Raw genomic sequence first — 7734 nt, forward strand, 5'->3', positions numbered from 1 at the left:
CTTCTCTGATTTTGGTATCAGGGTAATGCTTGCTTCCAGAAAAGAATTTGGAAGTATTGCTTCCCTTTCAATTTCATTAAAAAATATGATGAGAAGCAGCATTAAATTTTCTCTAAATTTCTTGCAGATACCAGCAGTGAATCCATATGACCTGGAAACATTTTTGGTAGTTTTTTAAATTACAACATCAATTTCATTGGCATTGGGTTATTTAGAAATTTTATATCTTCTTGATTCAGCTTTGGTAATTTATATGTATCTAGGAATCTGTCAATTTTTTTCTGTGTTTTCCTTCTTATTAGCATAAAGGTTCTCAAAGTAGGTCTGGTTATCTTCTGGATTTCTACAGGATCTATTTCATTCTTAATTGCATGATTTTAAGTCTTTTATTTCCTTTCTTGGTAAGGTTTGCTGAGGGTTTGTAAATTTTATTTAATCTTTCAAAGAACCAACTCTTCAATTTATTGACTTTTTTATTGTTTCTTGGTCTGAATTGCATTAATTTTTGCTCTTATCTTTGTAATTTCCTCCCTCATGCAAGCTTTGGGCTTGACTTGCTCTTTTTCTAGAAGCTCGGTTTTCAATATTAAGTTGTTTATTTGAGCTCACTCTGTTTTATTAAGCACCTGCTGACTGGAACTCAGTTCTGCTTCACTCTGATGAAGCTACCTTTCAACTGCTCTGAGTTCCAAACTCAATTGCCCCATCTACAAGATGGCTACTGCCCAATTGACCTCTCCTGGGGGATAGGTCAACCTGAATAACTCACCAGTCACTGCAGCCCACTGCACACATTGCTCCATTCCAATGGTGCATTTTTCTGTGGAGGTCTCTGGGGTCGCCAGTAGTCACCATGCATCCACAGGTTTAAGTTGTCTTTACCACACAGTGAGGCAGGGATCGAGGAGAAAGCACCACTTGCCACTTCCTCCTTCATTGAAGTCTCTCTTATCATTCTCCCAGTGTACCTGAATTCTTGCTTCAAATTCTTTCTTGGTCCCAGGAACCCACTTCCCTCCTTTTCCTCACATTGCTATATTCCAGTGCCTGGATGCCAAATCTCAGAGAAGCTGTTTCTCTGCTTTTCTCCACTCTACTATCTTTTTTGAAGTGTAAGAAAGAATTCTCCAACCTGTTTTTATGATTTGGGAATTCACGGCTATAAATTTTCTTTGTGGGACTGCTCTCCTCATGTCACATAAATTCTGGTACATTGTATTGGCATTATCATTTAATTGTAGAAAATGTCTAATTTCCCTTTTAATTTCACCTGTGACCCATTGGTTGTTCTGGAGAGTGTCATTTAATTTCCATTTGTTTATGTAGTATTTGTGGTTTCTTTAGCCACTGATTTCCAGTTTAATGGCACTATGGTCATGATGTGCATGGAATAATTTCAATTCCTTTACATTTACTTATGCATGTTCTATGAGCTAGTATGTGGTATATTTTAGAGAACATCCCACATGCAGCTGAGAAGAAGGTGTATTCTGATGTATAATAGAACACTCTGTAGACATCTACTAAGTTCCCTTGCTGATACATTTGGTTCAACAAATTTTCTTTGCTAATTTTTGTCTAGTTAATCTGTCTATGTGTGATAATGGAGTATTGAAGTCCCTCATTACAATTTTACTAGTGCTTATTTGGTTTTTTTGTGCCTGTTAATATTTGTTTTATATGGTACACCAGTATTTGGTACATATATATTTATGATTGTTATTTCATCATCTTGGATTGTTTTCTAAACTACATGTAGTACCTTCTTTTTCTCTCTTGATAAATCTTGGCTGGAAATCTATTTTATCTGCAAAATACAATGCTACCACTGCTTTTTTCTGAGCTTCTGATACATTAAACATGGTTTTCTATCTTTTTATTTTCAATCTATGAATTTCTTTTTTAGTTAAATGTCTTTCTTGTATGCAGCATATTGTTGGATCTTGTTTCTTGATATACTGCCAAACTGTTTCTTTAGATTGGTGAATTGAGACCATTTATACTAATAGAACTGTTATATATTGACTTATCTTTCTCTTTTTATTTTACTCCTGTTGGTTCCCTTTCTTTTCCCTCTGCTTAATTGCTTGACTTGCCTGGTGGATTCTTCCAATTCATGTTCATGGAATTTTAATCTTTGTTATCTCTTTCTGGAATACTCTGCAAAACATTTTAGAATGTTGGTTTGGTTGTCATGAATATCTTTAGGTGTTCTTTGTAATGAAAATATCTTATTTCTCCATGAATTTTAAAAGATAGTTTTGTGGAGAACATCAGTCTGGGTTGGTGAGTGTTTTCTTTTAGAACTTGAAATACTTTACTCCAAGCTCTCCTTGGCCTAAGTGTTTGTATTAAAAAGTCTACTGTTTTTATGATGGGATTTCCTTTACAGATTAGTTGTTTCTTTTCTCTAAAAGCTTTTAATATTCTGTTATTGTGTTGAATTTCTGGAATCTTGACTATTTTATGCCTTGGTATTGTTTTTGTTGTTGTTCATGGCTAATTAGAGTTCTGTATGCCTCACTTATCTCTATGTTAAATTATTTTCATGCTTAGGAAGTTTTCTGACGTTACTTCTGTTAACAGGTTTTTTATGTCATTTGTACTATCTCCTGTTTTTTGGTTACTCTCATCAATCTTATGTTGTTCTTTTTTGAATCATGTAGCAGTGGTTGAATTGATTTTTCATGATCCCTTGCTATTTATTTTTAAAAATCTTTCTTTTCATGATTGCTAACTGAAATCCTGTCTTCTAGATCTGAGAGTTTGTTCTCACATTGGTTCATTCTGCTGCATGTACTTTCAATCAAATCTTATTCTCCTGGGTATCTGCTTGAATCAGTTTCAATGGATTCCATTTCTTTCATTTAATGGGGATTCACTTTTTCCATAATTTTCTAAGCTCTTTTTAAAAAAATCTTTCTAGTCTAGGTTCATTAACCAAGTCCTTCATCATGTTCTTCATCTCTTTCTTTACCTGAGAAATTATTTGAGATCTGATATTTTCTATAGCCTCATTATCTGTTTTAATATTTCTACTGCTATCATTTCAGAAAATTCAGGTGGGTGGCTTCTAATTTCCCCCACCTCATTGCCCCATATACTTGCCCTGGGTGGGTTGGAAGTCTGCTGTTGCATCTTACTTCAGCATCTTGTCATTCTCTATTTTCAAAATTTGTTTCCTGTGTTCATGCTTGTAAATAGCTTATGGTAGGTATCTTTAGCACTAGTATAAAGGTCTCTCTCTGATATGGCTTTTCCACAGAGAAGTCTTCTAGGTGTAGCTGGCTCTTGACCTTTCAGTCTGTCCCCAGAGCCTACCTTCCCAAATTATTAGGGATGAGAAGTTGCTATTTGGCCCAGCACTCAGCTCTTTGGTACTGGCCTATGATAATTTTTATGACCCAACATATTCATTGTGTTGGTAGACAAGGAAGAACAACTGATCATGACAGGTATGACATCATGGCTAAAGTAGTATAATTAGCAATAACAATAGCAGCAAGCACAGCCTAGGAACTGACAAACTGTGGTAACTATAACTTTGGTAACTTTAACCATAGGAACAAAATCTTTACTTAAGATTTCCAGTACCAACCAGGAACATATATAAAGTGGATTTCACCTTACTAGAGTGATTTTATCCTGGTGTGTGGGGTTAAGAGGGATAAGGGGGAAAATAAAGAAATAAATGAAGTAAAAAATATTAGAAGCAGAGAAAGGGAACAAAGGAAGATCACCCAAGCTATGGGAAATGGGAAAAGAAGACAGAAGAGAAAGAATGAAGGAGAAAGCAAAAGAAGATTGAAGCAAACCAGAAAAACTAAAGATATTGTTCACTCACATGAAAAAAAATCAAAAATAAAAAAGGCAATGCAGAAGAGGGAAAAAAAAACAAGCAAAACAAAACAAAATGATCAACAAAAATAAAAATTTAAACAGGGAGGGCCAGGAATTTAGCTTAAGTGGTTCAATCACCTGCTGCACAAGGACAAGGACTCAAGCTCAATCCCCAGTAGTAAGAAAAAAAATCTAAGCAGGGAAGAAGTAGAAGATAAAGAAGAAGATGAGGAAGAAGAAGAAGAAGAAGAAGAGGAAGAGGAAGAGGAAGAGGAAGAGGAGGAAGAGGAAGAGGAAGAGGAGGAGGAGGAGGGGGGAGAGGAGGAGGAGGAGGAAGAGGAGGAGGAGGAAGCGAAGAAGAAGGAGGAGAAGAAAAGAAGAGGAGGAGGAAGAAGAGGAGGAGAAGGGAAGAAGAAGAGAAGGAGGAGAAGAGGAGAAGGAGGAAGAAGAAGAGGAGGAGGAAGAGGAGAAGGGAAGAAGATGACAAGGACAAAGAAGAAGATGACAAAGATGAAGAAGAAGAGAAGAAGACAACAAGAAATATGATGATGACAATGATGAAGAAGAAGAAGAGAAGAAAAATAAGAAGAGAAGAAGAAAAGAAGAAGATGACAATAACAAAGATGAAGAAGAAGACAAAGATGAAGAAGAAGAAGAGGAGGAGGAGGAGGAGGAGGAGGAAAGGAAAAAGAAGGGGAGGAGGAGGAAGAAGAAATTTATTTGACCTGAAGCCTGTGGCTACCCTCTTGTGTCCACAGTCTTGTGGTAGTGTCTGATTCAAAGCCCCAATCTATTCTATATAACTTCAACAAATCTGCAGTAGGATTAATGCTGGGTATAGATCAGTGGGGTCAGAGAGGGACACTCTGTTCTTTCAGCTCCACAGACTTGCAAGTTGATCTTGGCTTGCACCCGTGTGAGCTGGTGCCCTAGTCTTCAGCTGGCAACACTCTGGATGACCCTCAGCAACCCATTAAAGTCCCCTTACCCTGTATGTCTCCATAATGGTTGCTCACCCAGTTGTTGTGGGATTTCAACATTGAAAGCCCTGAGACAAAGACAGCCCCTGTTTGGTATGAGTCTTTGGTTCAGTTGGCCTCTCCAAACCCTTGTGCAATCTGCTCTGTTCCACCCCACAGATGTGTCTCACTCCTCTCTCATGCTACTGTGAGTAGGCGGGGGAGTACTTTCACTGTGATCCCTCTCCATGCTGTCTCTGCAGGTTCCAATTAACTACTTCAGTATGCAGCATTTACCACCACTCTGCTCCACTGATGTGTTTCTCCCTGGATGGCTCTGGGCTTGCTCTCTCCATGTGTCCCTGTTGGTTAAGTGCTTCTCTCACATCATGAGCTGGGCACAAGAGTCCAATATTGATCACTTCCAACTCAGTCAGATGTTGCTTGCTATCACCTCATAGTCTGAGAATACTGGGAAGCCATTAGAGAGTGAGAAGCTACCTGGTCACGTTTCCCTGGTGTATGCCAGTGAAATATGCTGTTGGGCTGCAACAAATTCTCTTTGGAGGAAGGCAAAAGAGGATAAGGGCCATATAACCTATGTCTATCCTAGGTGGCTTGACTCTTCCATGCTATTAGGGTTCCATCAGCTATTTGGGAACTTCCCTGAATGGTAGTTCTTGTGTTGTGTGCAGGTAGTGGAGATCTCATTGCAGCCCTGTGGGACTGCTTCACCATTTTATAAACTCCTACACCTATGTTTTGTTCGATCTACAAGTCTTTTTTTCAGAGTGAGTTTGGCATTGCATGTATGTCCCTCCCCTTCTTCCAATTACCTATACATTTAGCTGATTATGTCTGAGTATCTCCAATGATTCCTCTCTATTCAGTGATGTTGAATTCTGGTTTGCATTGTTTAATTTCCACATTTTTGTGAGTTCTCCCATTATTGATTTCCACTTTTGTTGCATTATGCTTGAAAAACATACTACCTGTTATTTCTGATCTTACAAATATACTGTTTGCTATATTACCACTATATATTATATTTTAAAGGATGTTGACTATGGACTAGAAAAGTATACTATAACCCTTTGTTATTAGCTAGGGTGCTTTATAGGCATACATATATTCCCTCCATCTCTTTGTGATCTGCCCATTTGCAAAAGACCAATTTCCTATCATCTATCTTTTATTTTGCTTTTTATTCATATTTTAGGTTTCTCATATAAGAGAAATCATGTGATATAGAAGCTTGTGTGTCTGATATTTTTCACAATAGTATGGTCTCAAGGTGCATCCATTTTTCTACAAATGACTCAAGATTTTCCTTCTTCATGGCAGAGTAGTATATGTAGTATTATGTATAAATATCATAGTTTGTTTCCATTCACTTGTTGATAAGTGTTATGGCTTGTATTTAGATGTTTCTGCAAAGCCTCATGCTTTTTCAGAGGTGACTGAATCTAGACTATATGTTTTATTCATGGTGAGGCTAGGCCCAAGGGCACTAGAAATAAGGGCATGAGTGCCACCTACCCGAAGTAGTCTGAATAAAATAAAAGGGTCAGAAAGGTGCTGTTAATGTCCCTTGTTGCTTTTGCTACTTTGTATGCACCATGTTGCTTTTCCTCTGCAATGCCTGTTTGCCAACCCTGCCTTGGAGTCAGATGATTATGGACTGAAACCCCTACAAACTATAAGCTAATACAACTCTCTCCCCTTAACTTTGGGTGTCTGGTGTTTTTCCCATCAATGAGAGAAAAATAACACAAAAATTTGGTAGCGGAGAAGTGGGATTGTTGCTGTGACATTACTTGCCATGTGACTCAAGAGTCTTTGGAATTGGCTTCTAGAAAGAGTAAGAGTTAAGAAAGGTTCAGAGGTACTGGTTGAAGAAGTAGAGCTAGAAGGCTGTTCTGTATGGGGAGTTCTGGTCAGAGCTCAGAAGACCAGAAATCCAGTAAAGACAAAGCTCAGGAGGTTTGTGCTGGGAAGGACTGCATTGGCTGTTGGACTCTAGATGATGTGTGTCATAGCTTGGCAGAAATTTGTCTGCATTTTGCTCATGTCCAGAGACTGCCTGAGACTGAGATTAATGACAGTAGACTAATTTCACAGAAGAAATTTCAAGGCAGTTTAATGTTAAGGCCATGGCATGACTGCTGTTGGGGGCTTTTAGCTAGATATAAATCAAGCTAAAAATCAAGAGCAAAGAAACCAGAAGAATGATTTTAAATGTTGTGTGTTTGGCTAGAAAGTAAGCTCCAATAAAGCTTTGAAGTATAAAGATAGAGCAGAGGAGATCTTGACTGATGAGAAGGAACAAAAGAATAGAAAAGATGGCTTGAGTGCATCACAAGGAACAGCAAGACTCTACTCTTTGCAGCTTCAAAAATGAAAAACTGAAACATTTTGTTCTGAGAAGAATCCCCAGAGCACCATGTTCCAGAATAGTAGCAATCTAAAAAAACTGTTCCTTGGGATTGGATTCAGAGTGTTCGGTGATCAGGCACTCAACCCTTAAAACCAAAAGAGAAGAAAACCTGGATACTGCTCCAGCTGGCAGCAGACCTTGGTATTATTCAATGTGGCACTGCTTTTAGGCACATCCAGAATGAAAGAGTTATGAGATCAGGAAGGCTTCTACCCAGATTTCAGAAGAAGGCCTGAGAAGCCAAGTAGTGTGTCCCTAAGAAGGCAGTGTGTAGATGTGCGTCTGAAGCCAAAGGTGCAGTGCAGACCCCAGAAATTTGAGAAGCCAAGCATGTGGGTTGTCTGAGGAAAGCTGCAAGGAGGGAGTAGAATCAGCCCAAAAGAGAATCAGTGAGAGCTACAACCTTCTGAGAGCCATGATTGTGGAGCCACCCAAGTCCTTTGAGGTTTATAACTTGCCACAGATGCCTGGAGGTGGTGGAAGTGGGACTGTAGAATT

This window comes from Fukomys damarensis, unplaced genomic scaffold (assembly GCF_012274545.1).
Source record: "Fukomys damarensis isolate Sample0158 unplaced genomic scaffold, DMR_v1.0_HiC HiC_scaffold_33, whole genome shotgun sequence".
NCBI lineage: Eukaryota > Metazoa > Chordata > Mammalia > Rodentia > Bathyergidae > Fukomys > Fukomys damarensis.